A 26,129-nucleotide genomic window follows, 5' to 3' on the forward strand; every position below is an offset into this window, starting at 1 on the left:
AAGCGGTATCGTCTACGTAAAATGCTGTGTGGGAAAATTTGTAGAGCGGGAAATCAGCCATATAAAGGTTGAATAGTGCTGTAGCTAGTGGACCACCTTGCGGAAATTTGTTTACGAGAGGAGATTGCATCACCGATCCTCATCTGAAAGGACCTAGCGTCTAAGTATGAATCTAACAGGAATATTAGGTCATTCGGTAGATCTAGCTGTTTCACTTTAAATATTAGACCATGGTGCCATACTTGATCGAAAGCTTTGGAGACATCTGAGAAGATGGCTTCGGTTTTTCGACCATTTATCAGTGCCTGGTGGATAGTTGCTGCGACGCGGGCAGCTTGATGAAAGAAACAAAAAAGTTTTGAACTTATTTGTTATATTAGCTATAAGAACGTTTACGAATCTAGGGACACATTACCAAAAAACGTAGGTAGAAATTCGCTAAATAATATTCAAGCGTCCATCCTTTTGTTTCGCTTATAAGTTAATCAAACAACAATTTACCAACATAGGATTTCGCGAAAATTCCTTCTATCAGTATAGTTTCTCAAAAACAATAATCATCTTTAGGCAACGCCTTTACAACTCTCATTAGTCCAACCTTATGTTTAGTGTTTTTTTTGCAAAAAGTCAGTTCAGTTCAGTTCAGTCAGTCAGCTATTGCAGGCTGTCAAATTTTGTCTTGCGGGCCATTTTTAATTTAACTGTTTGATGTTATGGCTTAAAGTATCCACAACGCATTAGAGTTTTTGGGGACTATCAACGAAAACTGAGAGGCTAGAATAGGCCCTCTGTATATTACGCATTCCAAGGAAAGCCAAATCTCTGAAAAATTTAGTAACAGTTATAATGTTTGGCATTTAAATATAAATATAAATCATGACAAAACTACATTATAAATATCGAAATAACACAAACGCCTAGACAAAAAGATTAATAAATCCATGATTAAATAAAACATATACATGCTCAATTTACAATGAAGTTATGTAAAAGGTAAAGGTTTCTCTGAGGAAATCAATCAATTTGGCCGGATCTTGAGGCTCGAAAACATCTTTCAATGAATCAGCCAAGCTATTACTTCTAAAAGTTAATAATTTTCTGTATGTTGCTAAAATATGGGAAACAGAAGATTATGATGATCGAATGAGTAAATTGGCAGTGACCAATCAGCAGCCTGTTTTTTAATTTTATCTATCGATCTATCTTTCCAAGGAAGAAATATAAAAATATTCCATGAAAAGAAGTTCCAATATACTAAAGCTTATGTTCCCTCACCAGCAAGTCCCGCACAAACTGTAGTCTGTTCATTGTTTTTTTGAATCAATACCTATCTGCTGCTATTTTCTTGCTATCCCACTGACATATAAAACATGGAAACTGCATATCCCTTTTTTTGGCCGATGAACATGAAGAAAACTTTTAAATTTTTACTGTCTGATCATAAGCTGAATAATTGGCTTTCTGTAAAGCTATATCGTAATATTTTCGTAAATTTCCAGGCAACAGGCAATGAAGCATACTATTTTCATTAAATAACAATAATAAAACGCATTTTAAAATTGTTTTTGATACTGAAATATTAACATGTCAAAAATTGGTTGTTATACGACTGCTTTGTTATTATTTTCAGAGTCAGCACACTAAAATATCACAGGCATAAGTTAAAATTATCCAAGACGATTTTTCCTTAAATCAAAACGCAGGTACGCAGGTAAATATGGCAAGCATTCTAAAATGTACTGTATGTCGAATATATAGACTGAAAACGACAATAATCCAATTATTTGGTGGATTATCCTTTTTAGAGCAATGGCCACGATATTAATAACCTACTATTCAATAGTATTTTATTATTTTAAGACTGATTAGATTAGAACTCAACTTTGAGATTAGTAGATTTGAGAGTGAGATGTTTAAAATATACTGACAGTAGTACTGACCTCAACCATATTCATGAGGTTATTTCTAAAGCTGCTCTTGTACCATCAGATATAGATAACACGTAATAAAAAATGATGTAGCCTAGTTAATCATAAATTATCTGATGCCCAACATCGTTAACAAGCAATTATTTTATGTACATTGAAAGGCCAGTAAAAACGCATGTTTTACATCTAAGTATAATATATTCGTGATAGAGAAATCTTAATTTATGTACCATCAAGCCGCGGGGCAGTACCTTGTAAATTATTCTTATAAATATTTACGCACTCCCTGCCTAGTTTGTTTAAAACATTTCTAATTATTATTTTATTTTATACTTAATATATTTTACTCAATCAAGTATATTCTACTTTAAACCTAATTTGTTATTGGAAATATATCCATAGTTATGTTGTAACTTGCTGGCTAAATATTATTATTATTAAATTAATTTTCTATATGTAATTAAGTAATGTTATATAAACTCGTACAATAACTAAATAAAACTATTCACTAAGAAATTTTATGTCAATCACTTTTGAATACAAAAAATTACCTTTGGATACAAAATGGTTTTGTATCTGGTTAAAATAGCTGGGTTTCGTTGAGACGTGAATGTTTTGTCGGAATTATTAGTTTCAATGTTATATATGCAGTAAAAGTAAATGTAATTGCATTATATGTAATATCTACTTCGTCTATAATAGTGTTGATTAAATGAACATTTAACTATAAATAAATATAGCAAAGGTATATAAAAGGTTTAGATAAGTTATGTATATAAACGTTGTATTAATAAGGCTCTTAATTAATTTTAAATATTGTCCACCGCTACTTATACGATATTATGTGATATTTATGATAAATGATACACAGAAGACTCAAGGTTTGACGTCTGTTTAAATTTTTCGATGTATATTTGATGGATTTTGAAACATGTAACTAGATACCGTTATATTTCACATTTACATTGTCGCCTTATTTCTTGTTTGAAGGTAATTTGTTTGGATACTCGAATTTCATTGCGTCCGTTGCAACAGATAGCGATGGTATCTTTCGGTTTGAGCTTCCAACACTTATTTTCAAAAAACTTATAGGTTGACTAAACCATATAAAGTACGCATAGACTTCAGACTCAAATAGATTCGCTACACCTAATCTATAAACGTTTAAAGACATGAACTGTTAATTAATTTCATTAAAATAATATTTAACTGAAGTTGTTGAAGAACTGAAGTTATGAAGAAAGGCGTTATGTATGATAAGTACGCTCAATGTGGTGTAATTTCTTATCCAAACTGCTACAAGTATTTCAGAGAGTTGCTATCAAGAGCATGACTTTGTGTCTGTTATTAACTATTGCCGGACTTTTTACAACAAATTGTCATTCTTTTCTAATTGACATCTTTAAATATTTTCAGTAAAAGTTTTATTCGGGTTTAGCAACTCGTAATACACTAAACCTTGCTGATCCTACCATACATAGCAGGAGCTTATGGACTAACTACATTTTTCTATACTAAACCATGATTTTTGCGATTAGGATTGTTATTGCTGATGCACTTTTCACCGCCAGTTATAATACATTGCAAAGAACTCTTATTTTTTACATGATAAGAAATGAAAGCAATATGTCCAAACAGTTTGAAATAAGATATTCCGTCAATTCGTGTGGAAGCCATTGTTTCTCATTTTGGATATTTCCAATCGCACATAAACGTCTAGAGATCGTTGCAGCAATCGCTAAGATCCCTGGAAGTTCCTTGCTTGATCTAAGTTTTATTAGCAAATCTTGAAACTTATTGTCTTCAAACTTTTTTGGTCTTTCAACTATAAACAGTTTGATGGGTTTCGGTAGCAAATTTCTTTAAAAAAAACAACAAACTGAATGTGGTACTGAGTAACTCAATAATGTTTTTTTAATTATTGTTAATCTCTTGGAACGTCAATAATCTGCCCTAGGCATTAAGTATTATTGTGTTATTTCCGTTATATAATATAACCATCTTAACATGTAGAAGATCACTTCAGTAAGTGATCTGCTGTACAACTTATAATCTAAATCTTATTCTAGATACTATTCTAACTTATTTTAAAGCATATCCTAACTTATTCTAATGACTATTCTAACTTATTCTAGAAATTATTAAATTTCACTCTATGTGTCTATTAACCAGTTCATATGGTAGTTTGCGTTTGAGTCTACGCACTTCACTATCATCGCGCACATTTAACTGTTTGGCGAACACATTAATGTACTAATAGTCTTTCAGAGTACTTCGCACTAGCATTTCGAATCACACTCTTTATGGATTCTATGTGGATATCGCGTTGAATAAGTTTGTTAGTACGTAATATGGGGCATCGACGATAACTCACAACACTTCATTCTCTGAAGGATATCTATGTTAGATTTGCTAGTAGTACCCGACAGTTCAATACCATAGGTCCAGATGGGCTTGAGTTTTGACTTATACAGCAAAATCTTGTTATCTAATGATAATTTTAGATTTACGCCCTATCAGCCAATACATTTGGTTTAGTTTAAGCCCGAGCTGTTTGCGTTTTGTCACTATATGTTTTTTCCAAGTCAGACGTCGATCAAAATGTATTCCCAGATATACGCTGTTTGCTTGCGAAAGTTCATGATTATTCAATTTTACTGAGGGACATGTACTTCTGCAAAGGGTGAATGTCGTTTGGGTAGATTTTGTCTCATTTGCTTTGATACGCCACGTTTTTAACCACAACTCGACTTTGTTAAGATGAAGTTGGAAGTTTTTTGTGGCTAATATACTCAATAATAATAAATGGAAAACTGTTATTGAATAATAATCTCAAAATCGCCTAATTTAATAGTAAAGTTAGATAGTTTAACAGATATTGTTGATTAAAATATATTAACCCATACATGTTGATTATTTTGGTTTATAATGTTTTAATTTTGTTCAACACGCCTTGTATTCAAATTAAATTGAAATTGATTCTTCATTGACCATTGTTAATTGAAAAATTATTATTGTTTTTTTTTTCTGTGACATTTTGTATCTCCTTCCAGATCCTCTATTTATATAATAAAAAATATAACACATTCTCAAGGACAATGTTTCATTGTATTTGAACCGGAGGGCGGAAGGTTAATATGATGCTTTAACATGCACACTCGGTTTTTGCAAAGGTTACGTACGCACCGCTTTTTTTTGGAACGGATGAGTGTTTATCATTACAACACGGGGGGTAGAAGAAAATATATTTGAATTAGAGAACAAACGAAGGCGTGACACGTAGCAAATACAACAAAATAACCAAAACAAAAATGGGCAGGTCGCATATAAAGAAAAAAAAACTCCGATACAGTGAAACATTAGTTAATGAAATAACTCCCAAAAAACGCCAACTAATATTTTTAGAACACTGAATAAAATATTTTATACAGATCAGAAACGGAATGTGATGCAACAGCAGGAAATCCGTTAATAAAAATTTAAACAAAATATCAAAACTTTATCACTATCACCTACCATAAAAATATAGCCCTCTATAGAGAATATACAAATAATTTTAAATATAGTTTTTTTGATACCGTTTTTTTAATATCGTTATCAATCAGTTATAATAATTTGTAAGCAATAATCTAATCTTAGTAGGTAATCTTACAGTAGTTCTGCTTATATTATGAACCTACCTATAGTCTAATAAAACATTTCAAATTATATAATGGAAATTTGTTTTTTGATTAGTAAATTCAAACTTTTTCTTGGTGTCTTGGTTCAGTTGTCATAATGAAGATGTATGAGTGAAGCAATAGGTCTGATCAAGTTGGTAATATAAAAATATCGGGTACACGTATCGGTGAAAATTAATTAGAATAAATTAATAACGAGTAAGCGATAGGATTATTGGGTTGATATATGAGAATCTAAAAAGTTTAAAACCAAGTCTAGTTAACTAAAGCGTTATTAGACCCACAATATGCAAAAGAGGGTGGCACGTTTTACAGAGCCCTTTCAATTGGAACCCCATGTCCGATCATAATTGTTCCTCTGTCATTTTGGCACTGAAAAATTGACTTAGTGAATATTAATCAGATATGAAACTTGATATTTCAGAACAGTCAGTAAGTGTAAAGCCGTTTTAACATCTGTATAATTTCTTTATATTAATTTGGTTGGTTTAAAGTGTCCTGTTCTTATAAATATTATATACCACTTAACTAGATATCTAATATATATTTATGTTGTTTTTTTTATTATTTAATTATTACATAGTTACTAGTTTCCTACGTTTCCGACTAACTTACAATTTGTGTTTATGATAACTTAAATCTAGGTATATAACTCGAAGAACCCATCGGCCCTATCTCAGGCTCTGGTGAAAGAATATTTATACATGTCACTGCTGTATTTTTTATTATATGCACCTCACAACACTACACAAGATCAAATGGTTTGATTCTTTTGAGTCTGTGTCCTGTTCGATGGTATCCAAAAGCTGCAATACTTCAATATTCCCATGAGAATAGAGTCTTTTCTAATGTCCCCTTGCAATTCTCTTGATTTCTTGACTGACTGTAGGTATCTGAGGGTCTCGATGTAGGTAATCAGTCCTATAGTATTTGGGTCCGCCCACAATATCTTTCAGAACTTTAGTCTGAAAAATTTGTACTTTTTTATTTTACTCTTTGCAGAATATCCCCAAAATGAAACTCCGTATGTCCATATAGGTTTCAGTATTACTTATATAATTTATTATGTAACCAATTTATTATGTACTGATAATTGTAGCATATACCTATTTTAATGTTCTCAAGTATGTTTTAACGATTTTCAACATGTGGTCGAGTCAACGCTCGACATGACAACTCATGCTGAAGAATAATATTATATTTATTATAATTTTAATTTTATCTTTGCTCGTATTCCGGCCATTTCTCGCGCAGTGCTTGGTTGATTTAGCAAAATAACAGTTAAGAAAGACAAAGATGAATATGATACTGCTGTTTCATAAGTTAAATATTACAATAAGCCAATAAATATAATAATTAAAGTCAACAAGCATTTAGACTTAGACACTCTTTACCGAATTATCAAAAGCTATTCTCTAAAAATAGACAAACTAAGAATCCTGTAGAAGAGTAGTTATCAAAATATATATCAAAATATTAATCAAAACATATCAAAAACATTCCATTACAATATATATCAAGTTATACTAATTGGGATTAATATGGTACAAAGTTCCTTTTCCATGGAGACACAAATATAATTGTTGTAAAAGTTTAAAAGATATGATGGAAAGTACATGGAAGAATATATGAAATGAAAAGCTGGTAACGAAATGTTATATACTGTAGCGCTTGCACGTATTTTTATTAGCAATATCTATTTATGAAAATGCAAAGTATCAATGTAAATAACTGTGAAAAGGGTATTCTAATCTATTTGTTTATGCGATTGACATGATATCTCAAGTTTTACTGAATCGATGTACTTTCTTCTATTGTACTAAATATCAACAAAAATTATAATAATCTATAATAAAAAATTGTATATTTATTATTTTAAAAACTTAATAATTATCAAAAGAACCCTCTGTTTTTTAAACAGCCGTAGTTTGGTGAAAAGTTGTGTTTGACACATTGTGTTCAAAAAGTTCAAAGATAATAAACTGCAAGACTTACTGGACGAAAGCACATCTTAAACGCGTAAAAAACTTTCAGACAATTTTGCTTCGCTAACTGAATCAAATGTCTCAATTAAAGTATTGTTGTGCATATGGTGAAATCAGTAAGGTGTAGGATATTATGAGCTGCAGAAATGGAATGTAACTGTTACTGTAGATCTCTATCGACCTCAATTAAATAAAATGAATGACGTATTGCTGCAAAATACTCCATCAATAGCGAGTAACAGACGTAACGTTATCATTTTGTCTGGCAAGGCTCGGCCACACGTTGAAAGAGTTGTTGAAGAATACACTGTTGCAACTTAAATGAAAAGTTCTAGCGTACCTAGCGTACTCAACAGACATTACCATTTGCTAAGATCAATGCAATATGGCCTGGCTGTTTCAACAAAACAGATTGGTGACTGGATATTGACAGAAAGATGGAAAAAAAATGTGACGCTATAAAAATGAGAACTTGTTTGACTACATGGTGACTTTATGACATGGATGTGACAGATACCTGACTATAAGAAGCACGTGTATGTTATATTGTCGAAACAACATTTCGTTGCTTAGAGAATATCGAGAGTTATCTTTAATTACCTATCTAGACATTATCGAATTGTCAGCAATATATTGATTAGAAATATATCCGACTTCCTAATATTAATTCATAATATTATTAATACATAATTAGATCGCTCAAGAAGAAGAGGTTCAAACTCTAGTAAGGCGTAATTATTTAGACTAGCAGAGAAAACAACCAAGTTAATTAAAACATTATTGCTGGAATTGGAACGTTTTTTATATAAATAAAAAAAATTGCTACAGAAACCATCCCATCAACTACAAGTGTGTTGCTCTTATATATTGTAGAAGAGAATGTTATTGCTTCATCGTATAGTCGGGAACACCTTTAAAATAAAAAAGAAATATTTATTTTCATATTTTATAATTGAATTTATATATACATAAAAAGTAATTCCTTTTTTTTTGGTTTACTTTACTCAATAATTATGATTATTCCTTAGTTGTTTTTATATTAATTTTTATTAAATTTAAATGTATTTTAGTATTTAATTTATTCGTAATATGTTAGAGTTTGTTTATTAATATACATTGTAATACAATGTAGTTAGTATTTTTAATATTTTAGTTATTTTCTTGCATTGAGCGTATAATTAAAAACATTTAAGCTATTTATTATTGAACCTTTCCTTTTCATAAATGTGCCGCCCATATATATAATACATTTTGATTATACTGTAGTAATTGTGACGTCGCACACCTTCATTTCCATCGTTTCAAATTTCTTTGGTGCATACATAACCTTTGCATTTGACAAGTCTCACGGTTCTATGCTGACGCCAAAAGGTTATATTTGCGAAATACCTTCCTTCAATACACAATAAAATATTATTCTTGCAACTATATTATGTTAAGTGCTTTGAATGCATTTATTTCATAACTTCACTAGTTTTATGCAGAAGAAAATGTTATAAAACAAAAATGCGGAAAATAATAACATTGCAGAAAATAATGTGTAGAGATTGATATGGACGTTATTATTGAGTAGCAATGATTTTAAAGTTAATAAGATATGGGATGCGATGATTTGGAGCCTTGATCGCATATAAATATAAATAATTAAAGGCATTACTTCATAAGGCGTCAGGTAAAACAATTAACAGAAGTGACAAGTTACATATATATCTACTATACTATCATTTTAATTTGCATCTTCGATTAATAAAAATAAAAGTACAAGAGTAACTAGTACAATTACTGACATACCAATATGATTTCCGGATAGTAGCAATCTTCAATACTTGTCAAAATATCATGTCACTCTAATTATTAGATTACAACTTACAGTAGTTTTAGCGAAATAACGTTATTTTGAAACCAATTGTGTGTCGTACAACTCATCAATTCCAACCGTCACTTAAAAACAAATATATTACTAACAAAATGTCAATACTTGGTAGTATTATGACAACACTATATATATACTATGCTTTCTGCCAAATTACATCAATTGTTTCAAACAGTTTTCTGATTTTCACGTACAGGTGGGTTTTGTGGAAATTATGTATTCAATGATTAGATTTTATTACAAATTGTTTTTTTAATTACAAACAAAATAGAAACGTCTTTTTTGGGAAAATAATGGGTTAAGTGTAAGTACCGCCAGCATCACATCCTATAAAAAAGTGATTTTCTATTTTTGTGTTTGCAACTTAAAGCACCTTATGAAGTTACTATCAGTGTACAGTTTAGCAACAAGTTCAAAAACGCTGGTTATAATATATTGGATGTGTTCGTTGAGACAAAGGTAAAATACGCAAAGAGCAAAAAAAAGAAATTAATTAAAAGCATAGAGAGATCTCCGAAAAATAGCAAAATAACAGTATCCAAGAACAGAACAGTGGCGATCCTTCGGTATAAACAAGAGTAGGGAGTAATCATCCCTAAACGCCTGCTACGACTGATGATGGTACACTGAATTTAACATAAATACTCTACTAAAGTGCAGTTGCCTGAGATAGTTAATACCTTAACAATGCCAGAAAATAATGTACTTATAATTTTATATGAAAACGTGAACATAATTTTCTCAAATTATCGATCAATTTTCAGTTGCTTTTGAAGTAGGTGATGTGTTAACTTATCCCAAATCAAAAACAAATTGCGTCGGAGATTCAAAGTATTATTTGGAGAACAGTGAAATTAAAAATATGTATTACGTTTATTCGTAATATAGCTCAATTGTTATGTATTTAAGACTAGAAAATGGTGAAATGAATTGACGGCAGTCGATAAAAACCCTCTAAAATAAACCGTTCTAGAAAAACAAAACGTATCTAACAGTTAGAGGAGTACTGAAGTCATTTACTCTTTGAAGGATAGTATGTCAATGAATGTAGTCTACATTCTAAAAAACGTTTTTTTAATAAAACAAATTTGGAAAAATAGATATCTAGTACGTATATTGAATTTAACCACCGTAATATACACACTCTACTAAAGTGAATTTACGTGAGATGGGCGAATCCTTGAGAATATCAAAAAATAGTGTATTAACAATTTTATATGAACATTTGAATATAATTTTCTCAAATTATCGCTCAATTTTCAGTTGCTTTTGAAGTAGGTGTTTTCTTAACTTAACCCAAATCAAAAACAACAATGCGTCGATGATTCAAAACATTATTAGATCGAAATAAAAAGGATTTCTTACGTTGATTTTAATATAACTCGATTATTACCTATTCAAGTCTAGAAAATGATCAAATGAATTGACGGCAATCGATTAAAGTTGACTAAAATAAATCTTTCTAGAAAAACAAAACGTATCTAAAAGTCAGAGGAGCACTATAGTCATTTACTCTTGGTTTTGAAGAAAAATATGTCGATGAATGAAGTCTACATAATAACAAAAAATTTCTTTACGAAATAAAATGAGAAAAATGTACTTCTGGTAGATAGCAAAAACAACAATACGTCAGTGATTGGAAGTATTGCTTAGTTAGAATTCATTATGGAGTTAAACAGTGAAATAAAAATAATTTCCTTTATTAGAAATGGATAGTTGTACATTTGAGTATAGAAAATGGGCAAATGAATCGACATTCGCTGAAAACTGTTTAAAACAAATCCTTCTAGAAAAAAAAAACATCTAAAAGTTAGAAAGCATTTATTCTTGCTCTTGAACGATAGTATATCGATTAATGAATTCTAAAATAAAAACATTTTATCGCATAAAATTGGAAGAATAGATTTCTGAAGAGAGGAATTGATATATTGTTATCAATTTATCTACTACCCGTGTACATTAACATCATTTGAAAGAAACGAAGAGGCGATTAAAACAAAACGACACAAATCCGACGGCAAAATTGCAATATGACCGCGCTTTTGAAGTCCCGCCTCGTTAGGTGTCCCCTCTGGTTACGCCGCGAAGGGTTCATATCCCCCTATTCGTACCGGTCCAATCCGCGCAAAGAACAGCTGACAATCGGCCTCAACCGCGATGATTCCGCACAAAACGCCGCTCGGGATCATCCATATTTATCGAGCGGAGCGGCGGGGACCCGGCTCGGATCGTAGCTCGTTTCAACGGCCGTACGGTGTCGTTTTGTTCCATATTCTTTTATTGGAGCTCCGCGAACGACAAACACACCCCGAACTAGTCAAAACAAGCGAATCTGAGGCGAAATATGGCCTCTGGTTTAACGAGAATTTCGGTTCTAAGTTATGCCAGGTGCCTAGAACTGAGAGAATACTCTAATAGAATATTCTTAACTCTTTTAAAACCGAAAGGGGTGGTATCAAAATATTTTATAGGGTGTACATACTAAAACAGTGAAAATGCAAATACAATGACTGTAAATAATATATATGTATACACTACTGGTTAAAGTATACCATATTTTACAACGGCTGTTTTCTAATTCTGATCTAACGTCTATGTAGTTTTTCCCATACGTACACATATCTAGACAAGAAATGGCTAATCATTACTATTTATGTGACATTACTGTAATTTATAACGATGCTGTTTTGTCTTATTTTACTAGAGGGGCATTGCTAATACAGACGCATATAAATCTAAATTTATTATTTGAAGCTAAGATTGTTAATTTAACTAACGATAGTCAAGATATATCACACTGATGTTGTAAATTAATTAGATCAACATTAATTAATTAATACAAGTAGAAACCAACAAGATCCACAACTGGACTAGAAAATGGGAAATACAGCTTAATAGCTCCAAATCTGTCCATGTTAAATTAGCGCTGCGGTGAAATAACAAAAACCTAATTATATAACTTGACGGATGCCCGATTCTTCAAGCAGAATCAACTAAATACTTCGGAATATATCTCGACGGTAGGTTAAATTGAAAATATCTAAAAATGTTAGACAAAAAGCAGGGCAGATTGGACTCGAAACAACTGCACTGGTTAGTCGGAAGATACTCTCATCTTGACTTAACATCAAGGAAATTGGTTTAAGAGTTAATCATGAAGTTTGAACCTATAGGGTGCAAATATGTGGTTGTACTAAAATATGAAACCAACCACTAATTCTAGTAAACGCAGACAATACGAAGTTCTACTATTAATTACCAATGCTTATCGCTACGTAACTGACCAAGTTGGAGCCATGACCATGATGTAAAACAAGATTTCCCTGTAAAATATGAAATAAGATTGCTAAATCACAGCAACGTGGAAGCAATACAAGCTAACTGGCTAACTGGTACACGGGTGTATATGTTAAGTGTATTATTAACTGTAGCTTAAGTAGTTTAGATTTATTTTAATTTGGGATATAGAAACTAATATATTAATCCTATATTCGCCTTGCTTGTCTATTAATGCATGTACAACAAAACGGTAATAATCAATTAATTTGTAAATTAAGATTATACTAAGCATATCTAATGTCAGACGTAATTAACAAAAAAAAATTGAAAAAGCTTGAGATATGAGTACTAGAAGAATTTATCCAAGGGAACAAGAAACTGCCCCTTATATTAGAATATTATTTGATTAGTGAGTCTCAAATTGAACAGTTGTAAAAATAATATGAAAAAGAACACCACAAATCTGAACAAAATTGAAACACCTGGAAAAGACTCTATCTGAATTAATTTGTATGTGAGATATTAAGGACTTCCTTTTTCTATTTGAAAGAAAGAGTATGACACGGTTTTGAGGAGTCCAATATCAACAACTCATATGCATAGAGTCAACTGCTTACTGCTGAGAAACGAAATGGCTGCCACAAAGCGCTTCTTTGTAATTCTACTGAAAAATCCTGTATTAATTCGTAAATTTATTATATATTCGATATGGAGTCAGATGGATATAGAGCCGATCTACCTACAATTAAAATAACCACTGTAGCAACATATGCAGAGGACACGGCCGTCTTAGCCTCGCATGAAGATGTAGCATCAGTTAACCTACAAACACAAATCACGCAAACACAAATGTGGCTGAAAAGATGGGGTATAAAAGTCAACTATATAATTGTCAATTCCCGCAAGCAGAGGATGCTAAATATCTTGGTATGCAGCTAGATCGACGACCAACTTGGCTTTAAACTCTACCAAATGTATTGGCTTATTGGGTGCAAATCCAAGTTATCATTAGATAACAAGATATTATTATATAAATCTATACTCAAGACTATTTGGTCATATGGAATCCAACTATGGAGAATCGCTAGCAAGTCTAATATATCCGTCATACTACGGTTCCAAAATAAAGTGTTGCGTGCAATTGTCGATGCTCAGTACTATGTTTCAAATGAACTAATACAACACGATATTCCGCTAGAACCAATAACGAGTGTAATTCAACGTGTTTGTGTGAAGTACTTCCAAAGAGTGAGAGTGCACCCCAATCAAACGAATATGCGAAGTAACAAGGAAGTACGCAGACTAAAACACCTAACACCATCCTGATTATTGGACTTATATAGACTGTAAACTAAGCTATAGAATAAGACTAATTAATTAAAATAGTATTTTATACAAGAAATAACTTAATGAAATGATTTTCTATATGTCATGTATATATAATATAAACATAACAAACACTTATTGCCCTCTGGACAGATTGTGGAACTACTAAAAGTTATAAAGAAAACGTAAAAGGCAAGAGTGTAAAATCCGACAAGAAAAACCATCACAGTCACGCCAGTGACCAGGCTGGGTAAGACCGAATGTTTTCTGGTATGATGTCTAAGCCAAAACAAAACGAATGCCCATAAATGCAAGGGATTCTAGGAAAACGTATTTATTTGAAAGTTTTCTCATTTATCACCGTTTCGTTTTGTTTGTTTATAGATTCTAGAACCTAGAAAAATAAATAGTAAGAGAGTAAATGAAGGAAATTCGAACCAAATATATGTAATAGATAATTTCTTCGATTGCGAGAAACTATCGATTACAAAAATGACTATTCTTGTGCTCTTGACGGCGGCAATAAAAAATTATAAAAACGTCGTTCCACCTGGAAATAATCGGGCCCCGGCGGACCGGTTTGTTTTTTATTCGTATCGACAAAGGCCGATAAAACATAAATAATCGAGAGAGTTTTCTGGTGACACCGCCAAAAACCCTATAAATTCGGCGAGAGGTGGTGGGACGACGACGTGTTCCTCTTCAGGCCGCGGACCGACTAGTCATATATCAGCCATAAATCACGACGCCGGACCGCAACGCTCCATTGTAAGAACAAAGTAATATATACGAATTTAAAAAAATATATAATGTGTCCGCGGCGGCTGCGGCGAGGACGTCGAGGGGGAGAGAATGAATCGGAACGAACCAGCGATGAACGCTACGAGGGTTATCTCCGAAAAATATCAGTTATTAAAAACGCGAATTAATCTTAATTACGCTTTTGTTTTTATTACTTATTGGATAGGTACTGGAGTGGAACTGGAAGAAAACATCAGCTGGGGAGACCGGATACAGAGTGACGAAGAAAATTCAGCACTCAGTGTGGCAAAATACCCCAGAAACGAGACGTAAATTAAATGGTGGTAACTCGATACCCTAAAGAAATCCTAGAGCTAATATCAGAAGAAAGATGAGCGAGGAAGCATCCCAACTGAGAGAGAAATTAAACAATTAAAAAATGACACTGTCAGTGAATTTCTGCGTGGATTTGACAATAATGCTAGTGCTGAGTATTCGCTGTAAAGAACTACCAGAAACTTTAAGCGAACTATTGTGTAAATCCCTTCGATAAAAAATGAGGATGGGATCCACCTCGAGAGAATGTTTCAACACCATACAGTGGATGACGTTAAACCATTACCCTGCGCCATTGGACAGGAAAGGATGAAAATTCAATTTGTCACATTGACCCAAATTAAGAAAGGAGTAAAAAGTGGTATTAGCACAGGAACATCCGAGAAAATAACTCATAAAGACCACCAATGTAATAAATGCTTCATTCAGACTATCATATAATATCTCCAAATTATTTGAAAAACTTCTATCGAAAAGGATAAAACCATAAAAATGCTAAATCATTGAGGAAAATCTTCTTATTCCGGATCATCAATTTGGTCTTAGGAAACAACATTCCCGGATTGATCAGGTTCAATGAAACACTAATGTCACAGAAAAATGACTAGAACAAAATAACGTTTGTGCTGCAATATTTTTAGACGTTGTTCAAGCTATTGGTAAAGTTTGGCATAAGAGTTTAGAGCATAGGATTAAAATGATTCCTCCTGACCAATATTCAAAAATTTTAGAGACATATGTATATATACCGACACTTCAGAGTCCACCAAGAACACATACCTATTCTGACTTGACAAAATACAAGCGGGTGTGCAACAGGGAAGTGTATTGGGACTAATCCTTTATCTGTTGTACAGAACTAACGCCAGGCAGAAGCCACATTAAAAAAAATATGAAGAACTCAAGCAAGTAAAAAAAGATTTACTGGTTATTTGGTGGATATTCAGCTCTGTCAGTATATAATGAGCTATTGCTTTACCGACAAGTTTTCAAACCAGTGTGAACTTATGGTGTTCAATTCTGAAGTTGTCACAGCCAAAGCAATAGAAATATAATACAAAGATTCCAAAACAAGGTACTGCCAGGTATTGTTGTTGTTCTATGAATCATGCATTGCAGACATGAATAGAGGCTCCATCAGCACATCAATGTTGTTCTCCAGCTCCTAGATGATAGAGTAAAACCATTTGATCTAGTTCAGTGAAATTATAAGCGAAACCCAGTGCACATTAAAAACAGTGACATAGATATGAAGCCTAAAGTGTCTATCGTAGAATAAGTACTTAGTAATTTTAAAGCCGTAGCAATTAGGATAAAATTAGTGTCAATTTACTAGATTGCTATAATAAATAATTTAAAAAAATCTGGTGAGTTAAACTAACAAATTACAATTTTCGAGAAAGTTTAAGGGAATAAAGTAAAACTATAATAAAATCATAATCCAAAAATAACGAAAATGTTAAAAAATCCTAGTTTTTTCTTCGAAACGCCTTAAAGTAATTTAATGTTTGCAAACATAAAACTCCAATAGTTCTAGAAATATGATATAAAGTAATATCAAAAGAGAAAAAGAAATAAATATCCGTAGAGAGATATTACCATTGCGTAAGAACTACTCTGAGATACTACAATATAAACTTCAAATTTTTACTATAGACCACTTAAAATTCATTAATCTCATCAACAAGAACATCAACTTAATAATATGAATATTATGTATTTATAATAAAAAATGTTAAAATGTTACGAAAGTAAACAACTATGATCAAAAAACGGTAAAACTTTTGCAAGAAAACATCCAGTAATATAAATATAAAGTAATCATTATTTAATTGTTTTGCTTCTTCTTGAAAGAATAGAAATAGTGTTATTGTAGAATAATATGACTTGAATATGTAACGACGAAAATGCGAGGAACCTAACTGCGCCAGAAAAAAAAAAGACATTTGAAGACGAGGTTTAAAGGCATTACTTAATGAAATCGTCAATAGCGATCGCTACCGCTTATAATACTTAAGCATGACAACATTGAAACCGTTTTCACCGTTTCACTCTTGGAAATATTAACATGGGAAGTGCTACCCCACTCTTCGTATTCCGTAGACCTTGCTCTTTCTGATTACTACTTCAGTTCTTTCACTTCTTATGAAGATGCCAAAAAAATAGGTCGATTCGCTTATAGTATCATAAGGTAAATCGTTCTTTGGTGATGAAATCCATATATTGCATGAAAGATAGGAAAAAGTAACCACTATCCAAGGACAATACATTTAACAAAATACATTGTAGCAATTTTTCACAATAAAGCTTTAAATCCTTTGAAACCAACTCTTTAAAAATTCAAATTTTTCCCAAAATGATTTTGATTACTATAAATAGAAGAATTTTCAGTCGAAACACTATATGCACGTACACGTAAAACTTTCTGAACCGCCCCAGTATGAACTCGATCAAATTGTGAAACCGAAGCAATACGGATGATAAATCGGCTACGAAATTCCGATGTTCGGCTAGGGGCTATTGTTCGGGAGCCTCCTGCAGCCCCGGGGGCCGGTCCTCACTCCCTCGCGCCTTTTACGAGGTGTTAGAGTGAATTATGGTGTCCTCGGCGGTCGGATAAATCAATTTACGACGGTCAAAGGCGCCCTCGACGACGACCGTTCCGCTCGTTGCTAATAGCTTGTTCTACAAGCCGACCTGATGATCTTAACACGACGCAAACAGTCGCTTTAACAGATATTAACATAACTTATGCGTTTATTTTTAGATATTACAGGGCTGCGGCGTTCTCCTACCTCTCATCTCCTATTATTATCGACCGATCTTCGTCCAGCATCGGAACAAGAATCATTTTAATCGTCTTTGCATAACAGTCAGAATTTCAAATATTGATAACAATGACATCTTATATATACTATATGCTATATATTTGAGTTTAGTGTGTAATTATTTGTTTGGTTAATGTTTCGCATTCTTTTAATGAAAGAGCCAATAGATTAACGTAAGATCCGAACCAAGAGCTTCGGTAACTAATTTCCCCCTGTTAACACCCTATGAAGTTAGATAATTCATGAAAAACGCGCCTTAGAAGATATCCTTCGATACCTAATTCAATTAAAGGCAATCCATTTATTCCCAGTGGTGCGTGTACATTTCTTTCTATGTGTTTATATTTCACAATTAGTCTAATACTATAAAAATAAATTCACAGAAGGCTAATGAAAACCTGGGTTTAGGTGAAAAGATTGTAACAAACCTGTTGGAAGCTGTTCATGATCCTGAAACTCACACCATATTTTCGATGACTTCTTCACAAGCCATTACCTTCTTATTTTCTTGTGTGAAATGAAATCCTTTAGAGCTGGTACAGTGAGTGAAAAGCGAGTGGTTTCTTGTCCACTTCAAACAACAAATGTTTTCAACCATTCAATCAAGTTTTATGTTGATTTTTCCTTAATAAAACAAGAAGAAAAGGCTTCCATGGATACACAACATCAAGTAAAAGTCCCGCTACCATTTTGCTCGCCTATAGCTTTGCTCAAAGAAAAGAGAAGTAAGTATGGTTTTCATAAAAATTTTATTTGGTCTTTACATTTCTGTTTCGTTATGATTGAAAAATTATATCGGCTAAATGGTGACCGCGATTCGCTATGCAAATTTCGGCTGTTCTTAAGGCATTTTTCATGATATCCTGCAACATCTGAGGCTGAATTTCTTCGATTTTGTGACGAATTTTGTCTTTAAGATCCTAAATCGTTTCGGGTTTATTCACATAAACTTTTGATTTAAAAAAAAACCGAAAAATCTGGTGCTATTAAATCCGGAGATCTGACTGGTCATACTAAATCACCACGAAATTAGTCATTGTGGATAAACGTCATCCAATAATTGATTTGTTTAATCTTGCTGAAACCACGTGTCCTCTAGTCCTTGCTCTTCCATTTCAGGCACAAGAAAATTTCAAATCATGTCTTGGTACCGTTCAGCAGTAACAGTAACCGCAACACCTTGGTCATTTTTCAGCATGAATGCCACACCATAGAGTTTTGTTAGTGGATGCAATGGTGTTTCACGAATTAACTGAAGATTCTGTCCTCCCTAAAATCGACTGTTCTGTTTATTAACGTGGCCACTGAGAAGAAAATGAGCTTCATCGCTCATTATCAATTTAGGCGAAAAATCATCAATTTCGTCAGACAGCCTTAGGTTTGCATTACTGTACTCAACTCGTTGATCAGGATCTCTCGGTAGCAATTTTTAAACTAATTGAATTTTGTATGAGAACATTTCTAATCAGTTTTCAAAATTCGCCTTAAATTGTGTGCAGAAATGTGTAACTGGGAACCACGTCTACGAATTGATGTTTCTGGAGACTCTGCAACACTATCGCGTACCAAAGCCACATTTTTAGCGTTAATAGTCCGGAACGTCCGTTGTCTTGCGGAACAAGACTTGTCTGCTGTTGTACCGTACTATCGAAAATTTGCATGTAAGCGACAAATTGTAGTTTTATGAGGCACTGAACGATAAGAATATTTTTGAACGCAGTTTCTGCTGAATGGTAATAATGGAACTATTATTTTCAATAAATATTTTCACTATTTCTACTCGTTCTTGTGGCGTATTTATTTGTATAAACTGAGCTAAAAGTCACATAACTAATATGGCGCGCAATTAAAGTGGTAGCGGGACTTTCGCCCCACCTGTTAGTATAATTCGACTATTCCGATATAGCATATGTTACGTTTTCTATTTTAAATTACAGCAAATTAACATGCAGCTATAATATTAATTCAAATGCAGTAGAACATATTTTTTGTCACCAATGACACATGATGGCCACCCTTGTACAGCACGCGCGTTTCAGCGGCCGCTGTCTCCTGAAAGCTGAAATGTTGCGTTTTGGGCCTCGGTCTGCCCACACGACGTTGCGCATTCCCGCAGCTTTTGTGTCCGATGATTTGCGACGTCTGCCCGGACCACGCGTACAAGTTTCTGCCACCTTTTCCATCGGGGTGTTTCTTTTGCCGACCGCGACCTTGAGACAAACACGACAGCAACAGCGATAAATCCAAATTAAAAGTTTTACGAGGGGTATATATATATATATATATATATATATATATACAAAAAAGGGCACAGTGAATGAGAGGTAAATAGAGAACACATAAAAAATTAATATCTCATAGTACCAGTAACGACAGTAATACTGTTAAATTATGAAAGGCGTGATGTTTAAAAACTTTTAATTTACTTGGAAACTTAATTTTATTTTAATGGAAAGAAATGGTGAATTATTGAATCACATCACTGCCCGTTTAAACAACATATAGATATCTTATTCTAACATAGAATATCTACTGACATATTAGTCACTCTATAAATCATTTTTGAACACCGTCAATCTATCTTTTTTATCAACAATTTTTATCAAAACAGGTTTTAATATGAAACGATTAGAGCGATATTTGATTTCAATTCAATGAAACTGACTGAGTAAGTAAATCAACTTACAAATTTTACAGCAAACTTCTGTATTTTCAAAACCATTATTATAAAGTAAACGTGATATTCAGAAACCTTTATATTTAAGCAATAATTTCTTCGCACTTGAATATAATGCTACTTACAATACCCAATCAAGTTGCTTGATCCTGATATAAACTATTAACTTAAAATATTCTTATCGGTGATATGGTATCTATAAACTGCGATTAAAATATAAAATGCATTAAACATGCAAAATAATTTCTCGGCACTCAGGTTTAAACTGAAGTTTTAAACGATTTAATTTATACTTCATATAAATGTAATTACTTCTCGATCACATGAATGTCATGCGAAACTAATAACATATGTCCAATATGATATAGCTATGTGCAAGAGGTAATTTCGAATCATATTTGGTCAATTTGGTAAATGTAAATGTTTGCTCAACTGCAATTATGATTGTACCAAGAATAGAGTTGAAATATGTAGGACTCTATGATAAATCATATTTTGTGTCTCACTTTTTTATTATTTAGTCACAAATTTAGTACGCGAGAATTTTATTTACTTTTATCATTAACAATATCAAGGAGAAGGCGAATTGACTTAGAACTTTGAAGTCAATCAAATGGGTGACAAGCTATCTCATGAGCTAACCCCACTAATATCCAGCGAGAGATACAAAACGGTCCAAATGTCCACAATTGGTTCCGTCACCATATCCATTACGCTCAATAGTTTCTGGGATGGAAAATGATACTAACCACTTCTTGGTCAACATTCAAAAATATAATAGGTGCTTCCAAATAAGGTCGTTTGGCGCAACGCAAATAGTACAGAAGAATTTCTTTCAAGTTATCATATCATAAAAGTGTCTTGATAACTTTCAAATTTCTATCAGAAATCAGTTAATATGATATGAAACAATTGAAAATACAAGGACATATTTATCGCTTGACCACTTAACCAGATGCAGATTACCAACTCTTACAAATTTATTTAAAGGCAATCCGGATCCGAAAATTGATAGGCGTTGTGATTCAATCCAATAGAGAAGCAAACTATTTTCCAAGAACTACAAATGTTTCTTCATCACAACAACGATTTCGTCATAATGTCATCTTCAGACCTGACAAAACACCTGCCGATGAGCACGCGAAGAGGTCTAGTTCGCCGACAATCGAAGAAGTGACTATTGTTATTTTCCAAGCAAAGTTGTCAGTTAGATTTTAGTGATACGGACTTCACCGTGTCCTCTTGTCTCTATATAGTATTTTCTTGTCTTATTTTGAAAACATTCTATGTATTTTTTGGCACACTACATCAGTATTATTAAATATATTCAATATACTAGAGGTAATTCTAAAGGTTAACAAATGATGGTACTAGCTTCTAATTGATTTCAGGATTCATTGGTAAATGTATTTCCTAACAAAGCGCTAAGTGAACATTGGTAATAAATATGTAAATTTGTGTATCAGATATTATTAATATTGCAAAGAATATTAATAATTATAAAATTGCTTCATAGAATTTTAATTCCTCATTTATTGCTGAGTTGTTAGTTCCCTCGTATAAGACACAATAAAAGGACAAAAGACAATATAAAAAGCAATAGATTAACGAAAGCCATAGAAGGTAAATTAAAGATTAGCCATTCGTAAAGGCTAGATGTCAGAACCTGAAAAAATTGCAGATATTGCTTTAAATATCAAACAGTGGAATAAATAAGCAAAGAACAATACAATTTCATTTTTAACCGATTAAAAAAAAAGAAGGAGGCTCTATGTTTGACTGTATATTTTTTTATGTATGTTCACCGATTTTCATTGGAACCACGTCAGGATTTGATGGTGGACTTCGGGGAAATCGAAGGAAATACTCAAATATCAAAGGCACTTACAATGTTTTCAGATATTTTTCTAAAATAATCAGATATTTGTATAAAATGTTATTGCTGCGCTGATTTGACGGATGAAGGAACTCCTCAATGGTTAGGAGTTGGAGCATATTTCTTTAAATATTATAGGGATGTACATAAAACTAATTGTATACTCGCAAAATCTGTCCAGTTTGCTTTTTGAAGCACTAAACATATCATATGGAAAACCGTAGAAATATTGTAGGCAACTGCCTCTATTTTGTAGTGGTTAGAGCGTTCAGCTCACACGTGGAGGTCGCGTGTTTGATTTCCGGCGGGGAATCGACTTTTTATTGTTGTTCTAGTTTAGTTTATTTAGTTATTATAGCAAATATTATGTACATATTTTATTTTAAAACGTTTTTTTTTGTGTTAGAAATCTAAGTATGACTATTTTTTACTTTTTAGTGAGTTCCTTCTTTATTTTTTGGGGTACGTTCAGTTTTTTTTAAGATTATTAATATTTAGGTAAATAAATTACTCTTTTAATCCGCTCGATATTTTTCAATATATTATTTAGGTGATAAATATACAGAATTTACCAGGTTATTTAATCTTTATATAAGAGAATGCTTATTTTCAAAAAAATCTATATATTTTGGGCGCACCCTGTATACTTTAGCACCTACATCAGTCTTATTCAGTACATCAAACATGTTCTATTTTAACCAATGACCTTTCATGAACCCTATCCTCATATTCAAAACGTTTTGATTGAAGCCGTCAGTTTCAACATCCTATTATCTACTAGACCTCTCTGAAACGTCTTCCTTCAAACGACGATTGATGCGCGAGAAGAGATGAAATTAAGCCCGCGAACTTATCTGATAATCTTTGCCGGGTGATTTTGCACTATCCAAAAATAGAGATGATGATAAAAAGGTCGGGCGCGTACCGCCCGCACTACCGCGCCGGGACGGACAGTCCGCACCTCGTGCTTCTCACCGTTCGCCGGGTGTGAGGATTGAAATACGATCGGATTAGCGCGGCTCGAGACCAAAAGGATTACAAATCGCCCCCACGGCGAGACCGCAGGCCCGCGCGACGGGACGCCCGGCGGTGGCCCCGAAATCATTAGCATACGCCCCGTTCATCTCTTTCGTCCGCCACGAGGAATGGGGTGCCCGTAATGCTAGAGATAACGTTTCAATAAAATAATCGCCTCGGCTCCTCTCCATTTGCATTCGCAGGTTGGGATATTAACATCGAAAGGATCGCCGTCGGATAAAAGATTTGGATTATAATGATTCGATGCATTTTTTCCGATAATTTATGTCAATAACATCAATATTGTATAATATTAGGTGCTTACATGTATTATGATCGTTTTCTCACTTTAAAGATATTTACTGAGAAAATTACAATTAAATACAACATCATAGAGAGAAAAAACCTAATATCAACACATCAATTTGGATTTATTAACAAGCATTCAACCAGGTCCACAGAATAATAAATGTTAATGAAAAAGCCTACGGAAGTAAAAAAGTATGCTCCGCTATATTCCTAGATGTAGCACAAGCTTCGATAAGGTTTTGCATGAAAGCCTTCTTCATAAACCACAGAAAATATTACCAAAACAATACAACGAACTATTAAAATCGTACATTACAACCAGAATGTTTAGAGCCAAACAAGAAGAAGCTTACTCTACAATAAGGGAAGCCAAAGTAGGTGTACCATAAGCAAGTGTACTGGGGCCAAAGCTTTATCTACTCTACACTTGTGATATAACGCAAATGCAGCTGTCGGAATATAATAATGAATAAGTGAAGCAATACAATGAACAGTAGTGAAGAAGCCACACGAAAATTACACCAGGCAAGCGACATAATTGGACACAAGCTTGGAAAATAAATATTAACGAAAGTAAATCTGTGCATGTGCAGTTCACCTAGAATCAGACCGTACAAACACCAATAACGTTAAATAATACTATCACTCATAATACAATTGTTATTATATAAGCAAATACTGAAACCTATGTGGACTTACGGAGTTTGGCGGATGCTTTAATATAAGAATGTTAAATACATTAAATATAAATTATTAATAAATAAATAAATACGGGTCAACACAAAATTTGATTTTGACTTTTTTTTATATATTTTAAAGTCTCCTTTTACCAACTATGAGTTTATTTGGACTGGGACTAAAGTTCAACGTGGGCTCCGAACCACGGTCCTCAGCATTAAGCCTACCGACTGGCGAGTGACCAACTTTAGAAATCATCCCAGAACACATCTGGGATCATTTTCCTTGTCGGATTTTACACTCTTGCCTAGAACATTCACAAATTTTAAACAATTACAAACATAAATTTACGACCATGCCCCAGCAGGATTCGAACCCGCGGCTATCCCAACAGTAGGAGGATGGTCCCATTGCCTTTACCACTGCGCCACCAAGCCGGCTGATTTTTACTTTATAGCATTAAATTCCAATTCTTTAGGCCGTAACTAGACGTAAAAAGTTTGCGTTTTTATTTACCTTTTTTATTTAGGAAACCGCTTGAACGATATTTTGCAGAATTATTAAATTCGATAGATTTGATATTTCTCTGTCTAAGATAACAGTTTTTCATTTAATGCTATCGCGTTATTCGGTGTATACAGACGCTAGTCAAGGAAATCTCAAAATTGTAGTTTTGACATTCGTTACTTTTCTTTTATTTTAAGGAATCTGCTATTAAAGCTCATCAAACACTATTAGATCAATTGTCGGTTTTAGTCTCAAATATTTGAATGTGATAGTTTTGACGTGACATCAACAATTGTAAGTTTTGGCCTCAAATATTTGAATGTTCTTTGAGAGTTTTTAGTTCTCCAGGTCGTTCTTTGTTGATGTCACGTCAAAACTATCATGTTAACAATTGAAACACATCAAAATGAAGAGAAAAAATCTCGTATTAAGATATTTAAAAAAAAAGTGATGCAATTCTTGGACAATTGAAAAGTGACGTCCCAGAAAAGTTATTCCCAGTTTTCCAGATGTACACCAACTGAACAAACTGAGCGATGTATTGCGGTATATATATATATATATATATATATATATATATATATATATATATATATATATATATATATATATATATATATATATATATATGAATGATCCCGAACAATGGAACCGTTGTGCTTTGAGCGCGGCCACGTCCAACATGAATCGTCGGGAAACTGTATTGCGTGCTCGATAATGGACTGGGACATAATGAAATTACCAATCGCCGCGGGAGGCTCCCCGGGCATTTGAACCTGAAACAAAGAAACGCCGCCAACGATCGCGTCCGATACCGACTTATTAAGTTGTCGCGATTAAAGGGGACCGCCTTATTGAGATTGAACCGTTGTGGACCTGAAATTTCGGTTTATTTGGCAAATATCCCCAACATAGGCAGTGGAGCAGTTAATTGGTTTACGGTTTTCGTAGTAGAAACTTTTTTTAAGGGAAATAAGTCTGAAAATGGAGAAAGTTCAAACTAGTTAATAATGGCAGTAAGAGTTTTAACAAATTAGTGATTAAATGTATTAAAAAATAACAATGTTATCAACTAGTGAGTGACAACCA

The 26,129-nt window shown here is 33.0% G+C and overlaps 1 protein-coding gene across 2 annotated transcripts in view; it reads left to right on the forward strand.

Moving 5' to 3' along the window:
- Awh (LIM/homeobox protein arrowhead) overlaps positions 1-26,129 on the forward strand; it is a 100,254-nt gene that overhangs the window by 11,409 nt on the left and 62,716 nt on the right. The window lies entirely within an intron of this gene.

The sequence above is a fragment of the Rhynchophorus ferrugineus genome, unplaced genomic scaffold (assembly GCF_030347505.1).
Source record: "Rhynchophorus ferrugineus isolate W39M unplaced genomic scaffold, kcgeb_rfMv2 rfM10, whole genome shotgun sequence".
In the NCBI taxonomy this organism is placed as follows: Eukaryota; Metazoa; Arthropoda; class Insecta; order Coleoptera; family Curculionidae; genus Rhynchophorus; species Rhynchophorus ferrugineus.